Here is a 23,811-nt window from a genome sequence, read left to right as displayed (position 1 = left end):
AATTCAATGTTTACACTTTACAAAATAGTGTTGTCATGCATAGGTGTTAGGCCCGTGCTACCCCTACTGTCACTACTAACAGACACCATGGGGGTGATTTTTGTCAATGGGGGGGCGTTGGAGGCGGAACTGCTGCTTGTCGGGTTTAGTCCTGCCCCCATGGACTTGTGGCCAACTGATGTGCCAAATAACTGCCCGAATCAGTGAAATTAAAGCTTAAGACAAGCCTTTTATTAAATAAGAATCATGGCAGAGTTAACAGAGTACATCATCGACCGAGCCCTTGGTAGAACATACCAGAAGAGGGGCGGGGCCGGGCCAGGGAGGAGCATTAGTGGTTCTCCCCCGGTGGAACATTACAGTACAAGTACAAATATCACAACACAGTTATTTCATCACATTCACCCCCTGCTATAAATTCAGTCTGTCAGCCGGTCTGATAAGCCTCTGGGAACAACGTAACTCTTGCTGAGGCTCCTCCCGGAGTACTAACTCCGGTTCATTCGAATTCCCAGAATCATCAGTATTTTCCACACTGAGGGTTTGTGTCTCTGAAGGTCCAATACCACGGTTGAAAACTCTACTCTCGGAGTCGAACTCTTTTCGAGCTCCAGCAGGTGCCAGATCTTTAATAGAGACCGTATCCTCTCGGCCATCCAAATATTGAATATACGCATACTGGGGATTAGCATGGAGGAGTTGTACTTCCTCCACCAGTGGATTAGTCTTGTGGCCTCTCATGTCTGCGCAACAACAGAGGGCCCGTGGTCGTCAACCATGTGGGTAACGATACTCCATTAGTAGCTTTTCTTGGAAAACTAAACATCCTTTCATGAAGGGTGGCATTCGTCGCTGTACACAAAAGAGACCTTATGGAATGTAGCACGTCTGGCAGGACATCCTGCCAGCGAGAGGTCGGTAGGCCTCGTGACTTCAGAGACAGTACGATAGCCTTCCACACTGTCGCATTTTCTTTCTCGACCTGCCCATTACCATGAGGGTTATAGCTGGTAGTTCTACTCGTTGCAATCCCCTTCGATAGCAAAAACTGTCGTAATTCTTCGCTCATAAAGGAAGAACCCCTATCACTATGTATATAGTTAGGCATGCCGAACAAGGAAAACAGTTGGCAGAGGCATTTAATTACAACAGCACTAATCACATCCGGACAGGCGATAACAAAAGGGAACCGAGAGTACTCATCTATAATAAGAAAATAGACATTGCGGTCGCTCGATGGAAGGGGACCTTTAAAATCGAGGCTCAAATGGTCGAGTTGCTTTAATAAGATGAGCTGGCTTGGACGGCTTACAGAAGCGGGGTTTGCATTCAGCACAAACATGACAGGTTCTGGTCATTGTCCGGACCTCCTCAATAGTGTAGGGTAGATTGTGGGACTTAATGAAGTGGTTCATTCTGGTAACACCAGGGTGGCAGAGTGCGTCGTGGAGACTTTGAAGCTTATCTGTACCTAGACTAGCACATACTCCTCGTGACAAAGCATCCGATGGCTCATACTCCAGGCCTGTACTGAATATCATAGTCATATGTTGACAGTTCTATTCGCCATCTTAAAATCTTATCATTTTTGATCTTGCCTCTCTGCTTAATGTTGAACATAAAGGCCACAGATCGCTGGTCAGTAATAAGCGTAAAACGTTGGCCAGTGAGATAATGTCTCCAATACCTGACTGCTTCAATAATTGCCTGTGCCTCCTTTTCCACTGAAGAATGTCGAACTTCTGGTCCTTGCAATGTACGAGAGAAGAAAGCTAGTGGTCTACCAGCTTGGTTAAGAGTTGCTGCCAACGCAAAATCAGATGCATCACTTTCCACTTGAAATGGGATCTTCTCATCCACGGCACATACCACTGCCTTCTCAATGTCCCGTTTGATATTAAGGAAAGCCTCCTGAGCTTCCGCCGATAGCGGAAAAGACGTCGACTTAATAAGAGGTCAGACTTTATCTGAGTAGCTAGCCACCCACTGGGCATAGTACGAGAAGAATCCCAGACACCACCTTAAAGCTTTTACAGTGTGAGGTAAAGGTAATTCCTTAAGTGGGCGTAATCTTTCAGGGTCTGGCCCGATTACCCCATTCTCCACAACGCAACCAAGAATACACAAACGTGTAGTATTGAAGGTACACTTGTTTTTGTTGTAGGTCAGGTTTAACCTCTTTGCAGTCTCTAGGAACTTCGCGAGATTTTGATCATGCTCCCGTTGGTCACGCCCACAGATGGTAACATTGTCCAGGTACGGGAATGTTGCTTCCAACGCGTATTCATCCACCATACGATCCATCTCCCGTTGGAAGACGGATACCCCATTCGTCACTCCAAAGGGCACCCGAAGGAATTGGAACAGGCGCCCATTAGCTTCGAAGGCCGTATAAGGTCGGTCTTCTATTTTGATGGGGAGTTGATGGTAGGCAGACTTTAAATCAATGGTGGAGAACACGCGGTACTGAGCTATCTGGTTCACCATCTCAGAAATACGAGGCAAAGGATAGGCGTCTAATTGGGTATACAAGTTTATAGTCTGGCTATAATCAACCACAAGTCTTTTCTTCTCATTAGTTTTAACCACCACCACCTGGGCACGCCACGGGCTACCACTGTGTTCGATGATTCCCTCCCGTTGAAGCCTTTCCACTTCCTCTTTTATAAATGTTTTATCTTCTGAACTATACCGTCGACTCTTAGTCGCTATAGGTCTACAGTTAGGAGCAAGGTTCGCAAACAAAGAAGGCGGACTTACGTTTAAAGTAGAAAGGCCGCAGACTGAGCGGAGGCTGAGATCCACCATACTTAAGGGTAACGCTCTCATGCTGACACTGGAAGTCCAAGCCTAATATTAAGTTCACACACAACTGAGGTAATATGAGGAGTTTAAAGTCCTTATACTCCGTATCCTTAACGGTCAATGTGACTTTACAATATCCAGTTACCTCCGAAGTAAGGGATTTGGACGCCATCACAATTTCACTTCGAGTAGGATACACCTTCAATGAACAGGAGTTAACAAGGTTGGGGTGTATAAAACTTTCAGTACTGCCACAGTCTATCAAACACCCAGTAGGACGACCATTAATCTTAATGTCCATCATAGATTTTGACAAGGAACACGGTATGGTCTCGTCAACCGTAGCCGAGGCTAGAGTAAAACGATAGGCAGCAGCAGAGAAGACATTGGGTACAGGATTACCCTTACACACTTTACTAAAATGTCCCCGTTTCTTACATTTAAAACAGGTAGCCTCTCTGGCTGGGCAACTTTGCCTGGAGTGTTTAGATTGGCCACAAAAATAACACTTAGACCCATGGGGCACAGCCGCAACAATAGGATTAAGTGGGGGCTCCATTGGTGTTATGGATGCCTCCATACTCGGAACACACGAGGCTGAGAGAGATGCATGGGCTGATGCAAACACTTCGGACTTCTTCTGGGCTACATCTAACGATTGAGCAGCAGCGCCAACCGTTTTTAAAACTAACGAGTCGTTCTCGAGGAGTCTGTCTAATATAATTAGATCGGAGGCCAGATATGAAAGAATCGCGGATGGCTTCTTCCTGATACACTATGGCAGAGACAGCCTTGTAGTTGCAACCCTTAGCCAAAGCCTTAAGGTCCTGCAGGAAATCGTCCAGAGATTCCTTGGGTAATTGCCTGCGAGTAGACAGGAGATACCTGGCGTATACTTCGTTAACCGACTTAAGGTACTGGGCTTTAAGAGCTGCGAGGGCCTCTTCATATGTAGTAATATCTTCAATTATAGAGTAAGTTTGATGACTTACCAAGTTGGTTAGAAGACCCAACTTGTTAACCGTCGGATCGATCGATGATGCGATGAAGTGTTCAAAACATCGGAGCCAATGCGTAAATTTCTTCGACGCATCTGCCGAATGGGAATCGATATCCAGACGCTTTGGTTTCAAAAATCGATCCATCTTCCAAAAGTTGTTATTTAATAAAATTGATGTGCCAAATAACTGCCCGAATCCGTGAAGTTAAAGCTTAAGACAGAAGCCTTTTATTAAATAAGAATCATGGCAGAGTTAACAGAGTACATCATCGACCGAGCCCTTGGTAGAACATACCAGAAGAGGGGCGGGGCCAGGGAGGAGCATTAGTGGTTCCCCCCGGTGGAACATTCCAGACATTACAAGTACAAATATCAGAACACAGATATTTCATCACACCAACCCACGCTATTTTCCCTTGATTGGCCTTGTTAAGCCCGCCCAGCGGTTTTCACAGAACCATGCAATCCCTAAAGCACCAGTAAATCTCAATACCATTTAATTAAAATAGAATTTGGCTTACTCAGTCACTGTAAATCATTGATCTTAATGTTATCCCTGATGTGGCTTAAACTCCTATTAAAACAAAAAGCCTATCCTTTGCTGTAAGCAAAGCCACAAGACATCATATATATATAAAATAAAATGGGCAGCAATATAATTTCAGGGTTCTGAAAATAGTTAGGAAGCTGTCTTGCTTTCAGAGTTTAGGACTTAATTTATATAGCTTTCACATGAATTTAAATTATTTCCAAGTGTTATTTAAATTATGTAATTGTTTGTAGTTAAAATTTCACTGGAAATGGGATGGCGGGGATGATTTCTATTTTGTGCTACCCAATAATGCTACATGGCTGGGATTGCTGCCGGCTGGCATTCACTTGTCAACAGGTGCAAAGCAGCAGGCACTGTGTCACACGCTGCCTGAACATCGAAACAAACTGGTTGGACAATGCTTTCGTTTTCCTCAGGGAGGGCAAATTTTGACTTGAACATTCCTTGGATAGATGACATTTCTACTTCCGCACCTTCTCAGGAGAGAACCAGTGGGGGAGAAACATTTCTTTTCCCATTTTGTATTTAATGTAAACCATCTTATCAACTGACCTGTCTCTTGGACCATTGGGTAATAATGCCTGTATTGCCTTACACTGGAGATTAATGTTTGGATATTCCAGAATTCTGAAACTTGTATTGAGAGAGATAGAGTTCAGTACTATGAAAGATTATCGCAGTTAGGTGGAATTTGAGCATGGTTTCCTAGTCAAAATGTGTGCAATGAAGGAAATGGGAAGACACCGGTATTTTGCCCCACTTCCTTAAAGGTCCCACTGTAAGAGGTGCAACAAAGGATGGTGACCCTCTTTGGAGCTGAAGGCCATTCACCTGTTAAAACAGAGGTTCAACCTGCGTGAGTGGAGGTAATAGCTTGAGTGAATAGTCTCCCAGGTCTGTTGTACCCGGGAACAAAAGAAGTTGTTTGCTGATATCAAAAGTGCCAATGTAAGTGTACCAACCTTTGTATACATGCCTACTCTTCTTGCAGAGAACTTGGGCGCAACTTGTAGTGCAGCAATAATTGGGAAGACCGTCGGAAAGTGTGGCTGAGCAAACGGAAGGCTTCAGCCATAAAGCAGAAATATAGATGAAAATAAAAGTGCAAGATGTTCAATGCATGAGTAAACAAATGCTCACTGGCCAAATAAAAACTAGACTTCAACAGTAACTGAAACAACAGCAACCTTGCTTCAAGAAACACTGCAAAGCAGACCAGGCCTATTTCCCTGTCATGCACAAGTTTTTATGGGCAAGGTGCATGCTGTGGGTAGAGCCTCAGCTAAAGTCATGAAATTACATGGACTTTATTTACAGAAGTTTTCAACTTAACTGAGGCTTGCACATTTCCGTTGTGCAGATTTCTTGCTCAGCCCACTAACCCGTCTTGCAAATTTGTGTATATAGGGTCCGTGACCCAATTTTCTGACCGCCCACCACCAGTGAAGCTCTGTGCCAGTAGCAGTGTCAAATATTTACCCTTTATATGTCAATTGTGGAGCCTTCCAGCATGTTTAATTTGGAGTCTATAAGCTATACACACAGGCTGCTGTTTTTATTTAGTGCCACTATTTTTACTTCCATGTCGAGCCCTGAGCGTTGTCATCCATTAAAATGTGCATTTGTTTATCCGTCTTCTATTTAACAATATTCTCACGTGTTCAGGCCTCATGATACAATGTGAAGGGTAACTTTTTTCTCTTTTATTTTCACCCTTTCAAGCGATGTATGGGTGGTATGACATCATGGCCCCGCTGTGAATGTGCTGTTCAACTTGTCTGAATGACTGTTAAAGATTGTCAAGAATTCCCAGCAAAGAACTTGTTCACACTATGTGGTCCCTAGCAGAACTGCAGACAAGCTGCCGAAGTGCGCAGAGAGAGTTTTTTTTACAATGGTGCTGTATCTTTGGTGCTGGAAGCTACAGAGGTGATGAATTATAAGTGACCATTTCATGCCAAGGTCCTAGACTAGCTGTGCATGGGGTGGTGGAATCTCCAGCAGCTATTAACCCTGAATGAGGCAGCTTTAGGAACGTCCTTGCTGCCAAGACAAAAGTATGCATACTAATCTATTACTTTTTGTCAGTGCACATTGACAAAAGATGAACTCATAATCCTTACATGTTGTCTGCAGTAATGTGCAATGATACTGGGCTACGTGACCTGTTTAGCATGCTTTGTACGGCTTGTGAATGATCAAAACTGTTGGTAATGAAAAAGACTTCCGAAATGAAGAAATGGCAGAAAACTCATGAAGATGGTGTTTCTAAAATCACTGTTAGAAAAGTGAACGACACTTTCACTTCCATGGCTGGAAGTTTGTTCAATACTAAAAAAAAAAGCTAATGTTTCTATATATACTAGAGTAGGCCCAGTATTAACAATGCATTGCTTTGAAAGTTATTTCTTCAACAACTTATATTTATACAGTGCCTTTAACGTAATAAAACGTCCCATTATTCATACTTTAATATAATTGGTATTCTAATTGATCCTGGAGATGAAAGTTTACTGCTGCTCTGTAGAAATTTACAGTGATATCACTGGCACAGCATGGACACTGGCAGCCATAGTCCCCCTCCCCCCCAAAAAAATTTGAATAATACCCCCACCACACGTAGATATAAAGAGTTTGTCAATATCTGTCAATTTATACATGAAAATGTTCTCGGCAGGGCAGAATTAAAAAAAAAAAGATTTTAAAGTGGGCCCCCTAATGCAGGCTGGCATTTCCAGCATTTTCAGAAGGAGGGTCCCCCCCCACCCCAACTGTTGAAGGCCCATTTCCTGAGGCTCCTCCTGTGACCCCGGAAGCCTTAGCAGGGTCAGTGGCATAGTACTGCAGCTGGCACAATTCCAGCATAACTCAGGATGGCGCCTCCCTGGAAAAAAATGTTTGTCTGTTTACTATTATTCATTCTTCAATCCAGCTCGTTTGGGATCCATTTTGTTCTGTGTACTGTCCTCCTATTCCAATTTTTTTATCCCAGTTACATATTTTTACAAGAATGCCACCCACTTATTTATATCCTGTTTGTTTGGTAAGTTCATCTCCTTTACCAAATTATAAGCAATATTTCTTCTTTCATTGATTTCTACATGGACTATCACTACTAGCTTCTTGCTCCCTTTAGTAGCTCTTCTCTTGTCACTGTGTGGCAAACTAGCTCCAAGTAAACTCACCATCCTGTAGACATTGTCCTTATGACTATGCATTTTTTTGTGTGCAATAAATCCCCTATGACTTCAGTATTCCAATGCCTTTATCCTAACTATCTTCTCTGGATTTTTGACTACCTCTTCCTCAATTATTTGGTCTCCTGCATAATGGGCCAATGCTATTATCTTTATTATTGTAACTTACTGAGTAGCATCTCTGGCTTTGTTACATCTCCTGCTCCTGCTTCCTAAAATAGTATCCCTATTTTTCTTGGGGACCAGTAAATATCTGGATGACTCAGTACTCAAGGTACAGTATTAACTCATCCACTTCACTTACCTGTGGTGATTCACCTGACGAGGCCAGTATTATCCACTCACCATTAATATTCCACTCACATTTATCTGTCCCTTTGAGTTCCCTTTCTCTGCTCTTCAATGTTTTAATCCTTTCTTTCAATTTGGTGATCAACAAACGTTTTTTACATCTGTTCCCACATCTTTGGCTCTCTCATGTGCAAACATTGCACAGCAAAAGCACTACATAGCCACCATCTCTTCTATGGATCTTGACCAACAAATTACTTTAAAAAGTTTAGAGAGTTTGACATAGACTCAATTTTATCCAGATAACCTGTTTAGCTTTTAACTGCACATATATTTTACTAATACTGTATTTATGTTCCTTTTAAATACATTTCAGCCACATTTCCTTGTGTCCTAAAAACACTATCTGTAATGCTAATTGCTTAATTACATTCACTGGTCCATTTTGTCAGTTTATACAACTGCAAACTTCAGGCACATAAGATTAGTCCACCAGCAAAACTAATAAGGCATTTTTGAAATTAGATTAAATGTTAATAATGATGAAGTAATACAGTTCATCGCAAAGGTGTTTAATTGGCAGATAATTAAACCTGAGAAGTTAAATTCCTATTTTTATCTTGGTCTGAATTTTGTCCTTATCAATGTGCAGGATGTCAGTGCTGGGAAGTTGAATGTTTTCCATTTGAGGCTTCCAATATCTGCATCAAGCATTCTTAGGACAGGAATAGCACAATTCAATGCAGCTCCCTCTACCCAATGATATGTTTCCGGTCCAAATACAGAACAGTACTCACTACTGCACAACGTGACACTTCCTTTCCCACACAAGCCATGTTCTGTACTCTTTGAATTATATTTTTGAATTGGGGTTAGTTCATGTCTACTCTGAACAGGATTGAGACTATCCAAACAAATTTCACATAGAAATTATACATCCAGCAGGCAGATGAGACTCATCCCATGAGCCTGGGTTGGATTTGGTGCTACTGGTGAAAGATCCTGGCCTAGAAATTCAGTTGCCTTAGCGCCGCTTTTGAGGCACTAGAGGGACTAGCGCCAGAGTTATGGCCAGTTTAAAAATTCCCTGGGGCCCTAAATCGGCGTTGCACCGGTAGCGCTGCGCCGGCACCGATGACGTCATCGGTGTGCGCAGCGTCCCGGTTGCCATGCCGACAGGCCCTAGCGCCGAAATTCAGTTGCGGCCGCCTCGCCCGTGGCAGCCGCAACTAAGACTCTGGCAACAGAGTCTTGCATGAGTTTGCGCCGGCGCATTAAAGGCCCCGCGGCGGCCGGCCGCTTTCCCGCCGGCCGCCTGCCCGCAGCTCCCTCCCCGGACTTCTCCCCCCCACCCCCCGGAACAGATGCAAGCCCGGCACTTGTCCGAGGTGCCGGGCTCATTTTTAGACAGATTTGCGCGGGCCGCGGCCGGGTGCAGGCAGCTCCTCCTTAACGGAAGGAGGAGGCCTGCACTTCCCGAGCCTGCCGCACCGCATCGGGTGCCGCAGCGCCGGAATTGCGGCGCGAAACAGCAGTTAGCGCCGATTTACCGCCGCAAAGACCCTTCAGTAGCGCCGGCAGCCGTTTGGGCGCGGCCCTGCTGAATTTTTGGCGCGCGCAGGGGGACTTAGCGCCGGCACTAACTTCCGGTGCTAAAGCCCTGGCTAAGCCAAAACCCAATTTCTAGGCCCCTGTGTCTAAACCACTGCACAACCCAACCCTCTATATATTTCCTAATGTTTATTTCTGGGATTCTTGAGCAGTCCACAAACTGCACCCAAGGGGATAGATGAGCATCTAACTCCTACTTCTGCTGACGCTGCCTTGATTTAGCCAGCACTGAGGAGCATGATAGTGACCTGGTATAGCTCTCCCTGATTGGTCGATGGCTGGAATTCAATAGAATAGGGCACTAAACCTATGCCCATCATTCTATGGTGCTGTAGGCTGGTGTTCCAACATGCTGGGCCATGCTGCTACCTTTGCTATGTTTAACAGTAGCCAATATGTCTCCCCAAACCACCAGGCCAAATGTTAATCGTACTGCTGCAAAAAGGATTTTAGCCTGGTACTAACACAAACAGACAGTGGCTTTGGAATTCCCCCATTCTAGAACCATAGAGGTTTTCAGCACCGAAGGAGGCCATTCAGTCCACGGTGTCTATGTTATGTCTTTGCTAGTGCAATCCAAAAGTAATCCCACTCCCCATATTTTCCTCTGCTTCAAATGCCTATTCAATTTTATTTACCTCAACCATGCTCCAACAACCTCTGTGTAAAAAAAAATTCTCCTAACCTCTCTTCCCTCTTAGTCAACATTTTAAATTGATGATCCCCTTGCCAACCAGCAGAAATAGTCTTTCCTTACTGACTCTATCACAAACTCTTCATAATTTTATAAACCTCTATTAAATCTCCTCAGCCTTCTCCCATCTAATACCAGGTATATAAGAGGAACACAGGATTGTCTCGCTCACTGTTCAGCTTGTCCTTTTTCAGCTAATAATAACCAAAACTGAGAATTCCATCATTTATATTACTTGCCCCTCCAGTGGCGGTGGTTTGAAGGAGAGTGAGGGGCTTGGGAAGCGATATGCTTATCCCGATCATGTAGGCAATGCCTTTTCTCGCATCCATTTTTCTGCTCCCACCATTGCTACAAAAGATTGCAAAGAGAAAACCAATACACAGCTGGGTTTATTTCTGCACTAAGTTGCTCTTTCTGTGGGAATAAATGATCACATCAAGACATGACTAGATGTTTTAAAACTGTAAATATGAAAACACAGCATAAAACAAAATTACAACTTGGATACACTAGAAAATGTAACGGGCAACGTAAAGGAATAAATTGGACCAACAGGTGAAAGATTTGAGATACAAAACATAACAGTGAACAGTGGAGCACATAACTTCAGCAACAACAAAGAGCTGATCTCACTCAGACCGTTATAACGACCTAGTAATTAACATTTTTATTCGTTCTTCTGAGTGCTGACATTGGAGTATCTTCCCGTGCAGTCAAGCTGGTGTTTAATCCACATTTAGTTCTCAACTATAATCCGCATCTGTTTCACATGCATGTTGTGAAGAACAAAAAGGTTCTTACATTTTCTAAAGAAAACGTGCACTGTTCATTTTAAACTCAATACATGTAAACAAAACAATACCATTACATTGCAACATTGTGAATACTGACACGTAAACGTAGCTAGTTTATAGAATTGAGCTGTAATCCAGAAATAATATATAGACTATTGATTTTGATACATAGAAATTGCCAACATAATTAATTCTGTGTAATAACAGTAGCAGTAATGCCTTGGACGGAATTGTTCTGATTAACGAAGAATGCAGATTGTGTGCCAAACTTTGGGTTGACGTGATTGGAGGGCTCATGGCCAGATTGCAATGGGGAGGTGGGAGAAGGGAGGAGCTGAATGGGTAAAATCACACCACAACTATCAGGCGATTTCCTCTATTCAGCAACTCTGTTGTGGGCGGTACAATGTTTCAGCCTTCATTCCACGAATACACAAGTACACATCTCATTATATACTGCTCAAAATAACATTTCAGCCTCACAGAATCCAAAAGTAACAAAATTCTCTCATTTGCAACTTGCTGAAATAAGAAATTCATTAATTTTAGTGGTTAGGAATATTATTTTTGTTGTTTACACCTCACAACAAAAAATATTTAAAATAAACCAGCATTAAAAAGACCAAGTAATTAAAAATGTTATTAATTTTTCTGAGTGCTGATATAAGAGCATTGTCCAATCTTAAACGTTCTATATTCGAGTCATTTTGATAACTTCTTGTAGTTGAGAAACATTTCTGTTCAAAATCTTGTACCCAGGAAAAAGGGTCTTTTAATTTAATCATAAAATTAGATAGGAAACTCGAAGAAGCATCGTCAAAATCAGGAGTTTTTGGCACTGAAATTGCTGCTAGATGACACAATTGTAATTTAGCATGAATTCAAATATTGCATCAAAAAATAGCACGAGAAAAGTTACTATCCAACTTTATGCTTCCAAGTAAGTAAATTATAGCTAATTTTGTTCCTGTAGTTATTTTAATGCTTAATAAATTAAAGTGGGTAATACTTAAAGTATTAGCCCATTTTTATTATCATTTCGAGATGTACAGAACATAATGGTTGTGAGCAGTGCAACTGTAGAGTACATTGTGCAAAATCGCCACATTATACAGCAAAAACTTCAACCATAGCTAATATTCCTACATAGACTAAATATATTCACTTAAAATAACAAAACCAAAACTTATAGACTTCATAAAGCATTCTGACCAAATATTTCCAGATTGTGACACCAGCCTAATTGATTGCTTGAAATTCCAATTTCCTTTTTGAATACAGAGGCACATATGTGACAGAAGCCTAACAATAGTAGCCACCCTCAAGAAGCTTTCTGCACTGTTAAACACAAAACAATCTTAACTGCATCCTGCACTTCTCTTGTATCTGACTGAATAAATTGAATCTGAAATGTAGCCACTGCTAGCCCCAGCGAGGAATAATACCCTTTGTGATTATTGTAATCGAGAACAAAACAGCATATTGATCAAAGATGGGAGATTGTATAGACCAGTCGGCGTCATGTGACTGCCAATCTCAATATTTGCAACTGTCACAGTATCAAATTACAAGCCACTCAAACACACAGGAAGAGAAAAGCATGGTCACCGAGCAACTCTCTTCATAGTTGGATACTGGTACGTGCAACATTTCAGAGACAGTTTAACATTTAAATTTGTAACATTGCTTTTGGTGCCCCCGAAAAGGCTGCATTTAAAACCCTTTCTCCTGGATCTGTAAAACAATATTAAAATCCATCAGAAATAATAGTATATGGTGCACAGTGTCTTATTTAAAATGTAGCAATCAGTTAATCCAGTCGATCTTGAATTATGTAAATGAATCTGTCAGAACACACTAAGATTAGCTGATTAATTTTCAGTTAAGCAAACAGTAAATGGATGAGATGTAAATCAAGGGCCCGTTTGCTCTCTCAGGTGGACATAAAAGATCCCACGGCACTATTCAAAGAAGAGTAGGGAAGTTCTTCTGGTGTCCTGGACAACATTTATCCCTCAAGCAACACCTAAAACAGATGATCTGGTCATTTATTTAACTGCTGTTTCTGGGAGCTTGGCGTATGCAAATTGGCTGCCGTGTTTCCTACATTACAACCATGACTACATTTCAACAGTACTTCATTGGCTGTAAAATGCATTGGGACGTCCTGAGGTCATGAAAGGTGTTCTTTAAATGTAAGTTCTTTCTTATTAACTGGAAATTGAAAACTGCAGTTCATAGTTTAAATTGTCTTCAGATTTTTTAAAAAAGAACATTTCAGGTACCTCTTAGATTTCTGGTACCCCTCCCATCACTGGATTGGAAAGAAATGAGGCTTACAAGCAACCAGTCCTGGAATGCTCTGTGAATGTTCATTGGGATCAGAAGGAACCGTAATCTGTATTGAGGCAAATTAAGACTTTGCATGATTGACACAAAGAGCAGTCAATCATGAGGGACCAAGGCAGTTACAGAAAAAAAATTAAGCTCTAGCCAAGTCTTCCAAATTGAGCCTGAGGCTCATGACATAGAAGTAGGCTTCTGTGAGAAAATATTTTCCAGGGATTTACAACACCAAAATGGTAACATTATGATTATGAATAATCATTTTATTCAAAATCATACTTTTGATGGGTTTCTAATGTTTTAAATGTTACTTTCACCAAATTTTAAGGTGGGCACAATTCAAGATGGCAGCTCAAGTCAACTTCATAAAATGGTGCAAAATGATTGGTTCATCTCTTTTTATGAGTAGTTTAGGGGATGGATAGCGGGTATTGTGTGGTGGTGGACAATTGAGGGGGTGAATAAGCAGTGTGGAGGGTAAGCAGTGGGAACTTAAGCAGTTGGTACTTAGGAAAGTCAATAGTTGGCAGCTGGACAATAGGTAGTGGAGGTAAAGTGGACATTGGGGAGCATTTTTGCTTATACACTGTACCTAGATACCTAGCTCGCAAAGCTGAGAGTAATTAAAAAGTATACATTTTTAACTATCAATGAACCACATATAATGGAAATCAAAACCTTGCATTTACCCAAAAAGCTTTCAAAATAATACCTGAGTTTCGACATGCAGTTGATAGTGGGTATAACGAATTGTACATGCTACATTAGATGGGAGGATTCTTTTTGGCTGAATGTATGCAAGGATGTGAGTGAAGGGACACTTCTTGGTGGAAACTCATGATGTTAAGGGCACCCGACTACCCAATGACCACTCATGATAAGGTATGCAAGGACTTTAATATTACTTGAGCAACTACTTAGTGCACTGCAAAGATGTAATGTGATGGTGGATTCTCATACCTTAGCTGTCCCGATAAGGTAATGGAACTATTTTTTGCATTGCTTCCAAGTGCATGATGTGGCACAGATACTGGAATTAACCTCCTCCCATTCTCCCTGGGCTGCTGTTCTTAGAAACATAGAAGATAGGAGCAGGAGTAGGCCATTCGGCCCCTCGAGCCTGTTCCGCCATTTAATGTGCTTTGTGCATTGAGTGCTGTTGGAGTTTTGCTAAGTGGGAGAGTTCGGATAAGTGGGAGGTGAGGGTGTGTTTTTTGCTCTGTTTTATTCCCCACTCCCAGGCTTAGACAGCACTGCGGAGGCGGAGCAGCGAGACGAGTCAACCAAACAGGCTCCACAGACAGTATTCAAGGAGGAGGTTGGTGATCAGCTGGTTGGTTGGTTTTCTTCCTTCTCTTCTCTTTCATACCTTTAAGTTGGTAAGTCCTATTGAATAGTGGTGTGATATTATCATATATATCCGGGCAGGGTCTTCATAACTAATAATAAGAAATTTAATTAATTATATAGAATGGAGCAGGTGATGTGTTACTGTTGCGAGATGTGGGAGCCGGTGAACGCCATTGAGGCTAACGGTGATTACATCTGCGACAAGTGTTTGCTGCTAGAGGAACTCAAGTTCCATGTTATGGAGCTTGAGACCGAGCTTCGGACACTGCGACACATCAGGGAGGGGGAGAAGTTCCTGGACTCTATGTTTCAGGAGATGGTCACACCTATGAAGTTAATTACTGCAGATGTAGTCCGTGGTCAGGGACAGGACGGTGTGACTACAAGTGAGGAAGGTACAGGGATCCAGGATGTAGTGTTGAAGGAGACGCAGCCCTTGTTCTTGTCCAGCAGGATCGAGGTTCTTACTCCCTGTGAGGGCGGGAGCGGGGACTGCAGGGAGGATGAGCAACCTGGCCACAGCACCGTGGTACAGGGGGCCATTCAAGTGGAGGGAGTAAAAAGAAATGTTGTAGTGGTAGGGGATAGTATCATTAGGGGGATAGATAGGGTTCTCTGCAGTCAAGAGCGGGAGTCCCGAAGGCTGTGTTGCCTGCCTGGTGCCAGGGTTAAGGACATCTCTTCTGGGCTGGAAAGAAACTTGCAGTGGGAGGGGGAGGATCCAGTTGTCGTGGTCCATGTTGGTACAAACGACGTAGATAGGACAAGGAAGACGGTTCTGTTAAAGGAGTATGAGCAGCTAGGGGTCAAATTAAAAAACAGAACCTCAAGGGTAATAATCTCTGGGTTATTACCTGAGCCACGAGCGAATTTGGCTAGGATAAATAAAATTAAAGAGTTAAATGCGTGGCTCAAAGACTGGTGTGGGAGAAATGGGTTTTGCTTCTTGGGACACTGGCACCAGTACTGGGACAGGAGGGAGCTGTTCTGTTGGGACGGACTCCACTTGGCCAGTGCTGGGACTAGAGTCCTGGCGAATCATATAACTAGGGCTGTAGAGAGGGCTTTAAACTAATTAGTGGGGGGGAGGTTTCTAGAGAGCAAATAATAGAAATGACAGCAGAGAAGGTCATAGACTTAGGTAGCAGTGGGGGAATTAAAAAACAGAATGTGTCAGGAAGGGACAGAAGGTATGGAGTAAAAAGTAAAGTACTAAAAAGGGAAAAAACAGGAACTAAGTGTTACAAAACATATTTGAAAGTTCTTTATCTGAATGCACGTAGCATTCGTAACAAAATGAATGAGTTAACGGCACAAATAATGACATATGGGTATGATCTTGTGGCCATTACAGAAACATGGCTGCAGGGTGACCATGACTGGGAATTAAACATACCAGGTTATTTAACAATCAGGAAGGACAGGCAGGAAGGGAGAGGAGGAGGGGTGGCTATGTTAATAAAGGAAGGAATCACTATAATACAGAGAAATGATATTGGGTCAAAGGAGCAGGATAGTGAAACAGTTTGGGTGGAGGTAAGGAATAATAAGGGGAAAAAAACACTAGTGGGTGTAGTCTATAGGCCTCCGAACAGTTGCAACTCTGTTGGACGGAGTATTAATCAGGAAATAGTTGAGGCTTGTAATAAGGGAACAGCTATAATTATGGGGGATTTTAATTATCATATTAACTGGACAAATCAAATTGGGCAGAGCAGCCTTGAGGAAGAGTTTATTGAGTGTATTAGGGATGGGTTTCTTGAGCAGTATGTAACTGAACTGACCAGGGGGCAAGCAACCTTAGATTTGGTCCTGTGTAATGAGACAGGATTAATTAAAAATGTCCTAGTAAAGGATCCCCTTGGAATGAGTGACCATAACATGGTTGAGTTCCATATTCAATTAGAGGGTGAGAAGGTTGGATCTCAAACAAGCGTGCTGAGCTTGAATAAAGGAGACTATGAAGGTATGAGAGCGGAATTAATTAGAGTGGACTGGGAAAATAGATTAAAGGGTAAGACGGTACATGACCAGTGGTGTACATTTAAGGAGTTATTTTACAACTTCCAAAAAAAATATATTCCACTGAGGAAAAAAGGGTGTAAAAGAAAAGATAGCCATCCGTGGCTAAGTAAAGTAATTAAGGATAGTATCCGACTAAAAACAAGGGCATATAAGGTAGCCAAATCTAGTGGGAGGATGGAAGATTGGGAAGCCTTTAAAAGACAGCAAAAAATAACAAAAAGATTGATTAAGAAAGGGAAGATAGGTTATGAAAGTAAATTAGCAAAAAATATAAAAACAGACAGTAAAAGTTTCTATAGTTATATAAAAAGAAAAAGGGTGGCTAAAGTAAATGTTGGTCCCTTAGAGGATGAGACCGGGAAATTAATGGTGGGAAACATGGAGATGGCAAAAACACTGAACAATTATTTTGTATCAGTCTTTACAGTAGAGGACACTAAGAATATCCCAACACTGGACAAACAGGGGGCTCTAGGGGGGGAGGAACTAAATACAATTAAAATCACTAAGGAAGTGGTACTCGGTAAAATAATGGGACTCAAGGTGGATAAATCACCTGGACCTGATGGCTTGCATCCCAGGGTCTTGAGGGAAGTAACGGTAGGGATTGTGGATGCATTGGTAATAATTTTCCAAAACTCACTGGACTCAGCAAAGGTCCCGGCAGATTGGAAAACTGCTAATGTAACACCCTTATTTAAAAAGGGTAGTAGGCAGAAGGCTGGAAACTATAGACCTGTTAGCCTAACATCTGTGGTTGGTAAAATGTTAGAGTCCATTATTAAGGAGACAGCAACGGGACATTTGGATAAACATAATTTAATAGGGCAAACTCAGCATGGTTTCATGAAGGGGAAGTCATGTTTAACAAATTTGCTTGAGTTTTTTGAGGAAGTAACATACAGGGTGGATAAAGGGGAACCAGTGGACGTAGTGTATTTAGACTTCCAAAAGGCATTTGACAAGGTGCCACACAAAAGATTATTGCTCAAGATAAAAAATCACGGGATTGGGGGTAATATTCTGGCGTGGGTGGAGGATTGGCTCTCTAACAGAAAGCAGAGAGTTGGGATAAATGGTTCGTTCTCAGATTGGCAACCAGTAACTAGTGGTGTTCCGCAGGGGTCAGTACTGGGTCCCCAACTCTTTACAATCTATATTAACGATTTGGAGGAGGGGACCGAGTGTAACATATCAAAGTTTGCAGATGATACAAAGATGGGACGGAAAGTAGTGAGTGAGGAGGACATAAAAAACCTGCAAAGGGACATAGACAGGCTAAGTAAGTGGGCAGAGATTTGGCAGATGGAATACAATACTGGAAAGTGTGAGGTTATGCACTTTGGCAGGAAAAATCAGAGAGCAAGTTATTATCTTAATGGCAAGAAACTGGAAAGTACTGTAGTACAAAGGGATCTGGGGGTCCTGGTGCACGAAACTCAAAAAGTTAGTATGCAGGTGCAGCAAGTGATTAAGAAGGCCAATGGAATGTTGGCTTTTATTGCTAGGGGGTTGGAATATAAAAACAGGGAGGTATTGCTGCAGTTGTACAAGGTATTGGTGAGGCCGCACCTGGAATACTGCATACAGTTTTGGTGTCCATACTTAAGAAAAGACATACTTGCTCTTGAGTCAGTACAAAGAAGGTTCACTCGGTTAATCCCGGGGATGAGGGGGTGGTCATATGAGGAGAGGTTGAGTAGATTGGGACTCTACTCATTGGAGTTCAGAAGAATGAGAGGCGATCTTATTGAAACATATAAGATTGTGAAGGGGCTTGATCGGGTGGATGCGGTGAGGATGTTCCCAATGATGGGTGAAACTAGAACTAGGGGGCATAATCTTAAAATAAGGGGCTGCTCATTCAAAACTGAGATGAGGAGAAACTTCTTCACTCAGAGGGTGGTAGGTTTGTGGAATTTGCTGCCCCAGAAAGCTGTGGAAGCTACATCATTAAATAAATTTAAAACAGAAATAGATAGTTTCCTAGAAGTAAAGGGAATTAAGGGTTACGGGGAGCGGGCAGGAAATTGGACACGAGTCTGGGTTCGGAATGGTCATGGCCCTGTGGGTAGTGGAGTGGGCCCAGGGGCCGTGTAGCCTTGTTCTGCTCCTACTGTGTTCTAATTCTGTTAGATTTCAGGAGATGGTTTTATTCCTGTTCCTGGCTGGGGTGGAGATCGCCTTTACAGAAGGTAAGTACTGTAGAAAATATAGGGACAGAGTGATCTCCTGGAAGAATTTCGATCGCCTAGATGGGTCGGAGAGGAATTTCCCAGATTTTTTTCTCCCAAATTGGCCATTGGGTCTTTATCTGGTTTTTCGCCTCTCCCGGGAGATCACATGGGTTCGGGTGGATGCAGAGTGATAGAAGATTTGAGGTTAGGATCAGATCAGCCATGATCTTATTGAATGGTGGAGCAGGCTCGAGGGGCCGATTGGCCTACTCCTGCTCCTATTTCTTATGTTCTAATAAGATCATGGCTGATCATCCAAATTCAGTACCCTGTCCCTGCTTTCTCCCCATATCCCTTGATCCCTTTAGCCTTAAGAAATATATCTAACTCCTTCTTGAATATATTTAATGAATTGGCCTCAACTGTCTTCTGTGGTAGAGAGTTCCACAGGATCACCACTCTCTGGGTGAAGAAATTCCTCTTCATCTCAACCCTAAATGACTTACCCATTATCCTTAGACTGTGACCCCTGGTTCTGGACTCCCCCGCCATCAGGAACATCCTTCCTGCATCTAGACTGTCTAGTCCTATTAGAATTTTATAAGTTTCAATGAGATCCCCTCTCATTCTTCTAAACTCTGGCGAATACAAGCCCAATCGACCCAATTTCTCTTCATACGTCATTCCTGCCATCCCAGGTATCAGTCTGGTGAATCTTCGCTGCACTCCCTCCATGGCAAGAACATCCTTCCTCAGATAAGGCGACCAAAACTGCACACAATACTCAAGGTGTGGTCTCACCAAGGCCCTGTACAACTGCAGCAATACATCATTGCTCCTGTACTCGAATCCTCTCACTATGAAGGCCAACATACCATTTGCCTTCTTAACCGCCTGCTGCACCTGCATGCTTACCTTCAGCGACTGGTGCACATGGACACCCAGGTCTTGTTGCACTTCCCCTTTTCCCAATCTATTGCCATTCAGATAATAATCTGCCTTCTTGTTTTTGCCACCAAAGTGGATAACCTTGCATTTATCCACATTATACTGCATCTGCCATGCATCTGCCCAATCACCCAACCTGTCCAAATCATACTGGAGTTTCTCGGCATCCTCTTCACAGCACACACGCCCACCCAGCTTTGTGTCGTCTGCAAACTTGGAGATATTACATCTTGGGGGCTTCTGGCACTCAATGTTGAAGAGAGCTCTCCTTCTCAGCCTCAATTTCTCGAGAAGAATCCCAATGGCACCATTGGAGAACTGGACAACTCAAAATGTACTTAGCTTGGCGTCTTCTGGTTACTTGGCTGCATCGCACCAGGTCTCTGGCCAGCCTCCATCTCAGTTGTGGTAAAATCGCCTCACGGCACTGATGATGTCATCGGGCCAGGACTTTTAAATTAGGCCCTCGCTTGCCTGCAGCGGGAGCCTCAGCCGACTTCAAAGTCGGTGAAGATGTCACCGGGTGGGAACAGTTCGGCGTCAGGCTGGTAAGTGGATGTGGCCTGATAATAACACCTCTCATGCACCATTCTCACTGGGTGATGGAGGTTAAAATTGACCCCTCTGTGTCTCTCTCTCTGTCGCTCTCTCCGTCTCTCTCTCTCTCTATCTCTGTCTGTCTGTCTGTCTCTCTCTGTCTCTGTGTCTCCATCTCCCTCTCTGTCCCTCTCTGTCTGTCTCTCTGTTCTCTCTGCTTATGGAGGGAGTCAAGCAAGTGGGGAGGTCCTCTTCCCTTCCGATGGGCAGAAGAGACCTCTCCAGGAGACCAAAACAGCCTGGTTGCAGATTGCAGAGGAGGTCACCAGCAGGGATGTCGTCAGGAGGACCAGGGTGCAGTGCCGCACGTGTTTCAATTATCTCATTAGATCAGGAAACGTTAATACAAAGCCACACTCAACTTCATCCTGCTGTGCTTCTCATCACATCCCCATCACTCTGCCTTCCCTACCCTACTCCTGCATATCCTTACTCACACCAACATACGTTGCCTGCCCACCCATCCCTCTCTATCTACATTATCACATCCCCATCTCACTAGCCAACCCTCATACTCACCCTCAACCTAGTGCAATCACATCAACTAACAACACACAAGGGTAGCCACTTGGGTGTTTTATCCAATATTTATGTAAAGTTTCCGTTAATGTGGTGTCAAACATAAAAATCTTTATTTTCAACACTTTCCAGTCTTGGACAGATTTGTGTGCACCTTTGGAAGTAGCTTAGTGAGTTGCAGTGAATGAGACTTAACAGTATCCCCACAATGGTGATGAGTGTGAAAGGAATGGCTTGGTCTTTGCAGGGATGCTTTATGGTGTTGGTGTGGGGTGGTGCCAATCTGGCGCATCATGTGGCAGCCCTATGGGTGTACAGCATAAAATTAGCTAAATCTGGCCATGGTGAGGCCATCCCTGGCCTTCCAGGCAGCAATGTGGTCAGGTGCTGATGCCCTGTGTCCTGTGCAGCATCAGGTAATTGCGGAAATGGTTGGTGTTGTTGTTGGTGCTGCTAGTGTTGTTGGTGCTGCTGGTGTGCCTGGTGCTGCTGTTGTTGGGACTCATTGTGGTCCGATTCTGAGGACCAAGGGGGGACAGTATAAATGGCACCCATGTTGATGGAATAGATGGCAGGTGAAGTACAGATGACAGAAGCAATCTATCAATGGTAAGAGAGGTTCTTCCAATGAGGTGAGACTGGATGGAGACTTTGCTGGAAACACTTGCAGCCTGCAGAATCTGTGCTGGAAATGGACTGAGCAACAACTTCTACCTGAAGAAAGTGATGATCTGTCAGGTGGGAGCTTTTACTTTACATATGAAGCTGTCAAGTAATCAGCTGGAGCAATGGCCACGGATCTCCCGTCTCAGGTTGACAGACGTGGTTTCCGAGCTGCGTGAATCCCATGGCCATGCATTTAAATTTAAAATGTAGGGAGAAAAAGGCACTTGTAAACTACCTGATAATGATTTCAATTAGGTTGCCCACTGCTGCCGGTCGGGTCGGCTCCGAGGTGACAGACGCACCTGGGGAAGAGGTGCGTGGGGGGGCGGGATGACAGCGGGTTCCTGACCCGCTGTCAAAAATAACAACTTTCCCACCCGACCTGCCACCAATCGTGCCTGCTACCACCCCGGAAAATTCGTCCGTCCGTCCGGTCAAGTACAGCTGTGGTTAATTAGAATGTTTATATGTTCTAACTACCAAAAGACACAGGTGGCAGTAATCAAAGGATTTGCATTTACCTGAAAAGCTTTCAACATTGAATTCATTTGATTTTTAGAAAAATAAACAAAGAACTTCCTAGCAGTGTGAGCTATGCTTTTTCTCTGAAGTATAAATTAAACATTTGATAATTCATGTCTGAAACTTGATCTTAAGGATTTTCAAATTCATTCTGCAGTTTGTTTCTGATATGCTCAGAATGGCTGCTCTGTCAAACTCTAAAATTTTACTCTGATAATCATTTATCTCAGAAAAGAGAGTTAAAGTGAATGCTGTACATTGTTATCAGGTGATTACACTTAAAAACAATCATTTGCCTCAAGCTTTTTCACAATACTGCAAGGGGATGAGACTTGCTCACAGAAGGTGTTCCTTCTCTAAAGTAAAAATTAAGCAATTAGTTTGAAACCTGAATAAAACTATTGCATTTATTCTCCAGCTGCCTTTCAAATAATTCAAACAAAAAAGATCAGCACCAATGGGTGGTGAGGATCAGGACTATTGGTGAGGAGCAGGGCCAACAGCAGGTGAGGTGGCTATTTTGTTTATTATTATTGCTGTCGCTTCTACTGCAGTCAGTATTCATAAATAATGGCCAGTTGACCAAGTGTGACCAGAGAGCAGTCAGTGTCCATGTAACTGTTCCCTCAACAGAAGAGGGAAAGGGAGAAAATTGGCAAGGTTTAAAAAAAAACTGATGCTGTTTTGCTTTAGAGAAATTTCCATCACATTTTAAAGTTTACATATTTTATTTTTAAAGTTGTAAACTAAGTCAACAATGTAAATGAAATCCTAAACCTCTTATATTCATCTAACCAGGAAGTTAATCACAACTCATTTGAACAGAAATTGTACAGATCTGCGCTAACAGATAATTGAGAGGTAAAGGGATGTGTACATATGGATAAATAACGCTGGAATAATGAGAGGATTGAAAGGCTCCCCAGTGAGGAATGCTGAGGCCCCACTCAACCAGCTTGCAATGAAAGGCAGCAGGAAAATCCAAATGAGTTTAGTTGGAGGATTGCAAAGTAAATGTGAAAAGCTTTGGAGATTAAAACAAGTTCAAAGCTACTGCCAAATATATGGGAAGCTGGAGCTACATCCGCACGTTAGCCAAATTGCCAAGAAATGAATATTTATTAAGTTGGTTTGCACACTGTATAAAGTATTTGTTAATGTCCATTCAGCCAATATGGTTTCCTTAGCTACCCAGCCAGGATAATACCCTGCTTTTCTCCATTTTGGGTGTGGCAAGAGGGGGGGCACAGAAATAGAAAATGTAGTCAGGGGTGCCAGAGTGGGGAGAATGCAATGGTTCGAGGTCTCCGCCTCCAATGAAAAGACTTATGTGCACGTTTAATACTTTGAAAGTGCTGTTGCCAGTTTTATTTAAAAGTATGTGCTCTCCAAAGGTTTGGAATAGTAGGTTAACATAAAAAGTGTGCACATTGACGAACAGTCTGGATATGCATACAAATTAGACACCCTACTACAGCACAGATGATCAAAGAAGCCAGCTAATCAATGATGTTCTGGCACAAAATAAACTTAAGTTGGAACTAAATCACATTCTCCTTATCATCATGATACATTCTAGATTAATACCTGGTGTTTCAGTATATAATTAAAATAGCCTGTGGTCAGATTATTTGCCATGTAAGGGACAGGATAACTTTACAGGAAAGTATGATCTCTGATAGACACTTGCCAGTAAGTATCCGCCCTCATGTC

Source organism: Somniosus microcephalus, chromosome 8 (assembly GCF_052327205.1).
Source record: "Somniosus microcephalus isolate GS21.2 chromosome 8, FLI_Smic_1.0, whole genome shotgun sequence".
NCBI classification, from domain to species: domain Eukaryota; kingdom Metazoa; phylum Chordata; class Chondrichthyes; order Squaliformes; family Somniosidae; genus Somniosus; species Somniosus microcephalus.
The sequence above is the reverse complement of the archived record's forward strand: the minus strand, read 5'-3'. Positions refer to the sequence as shown.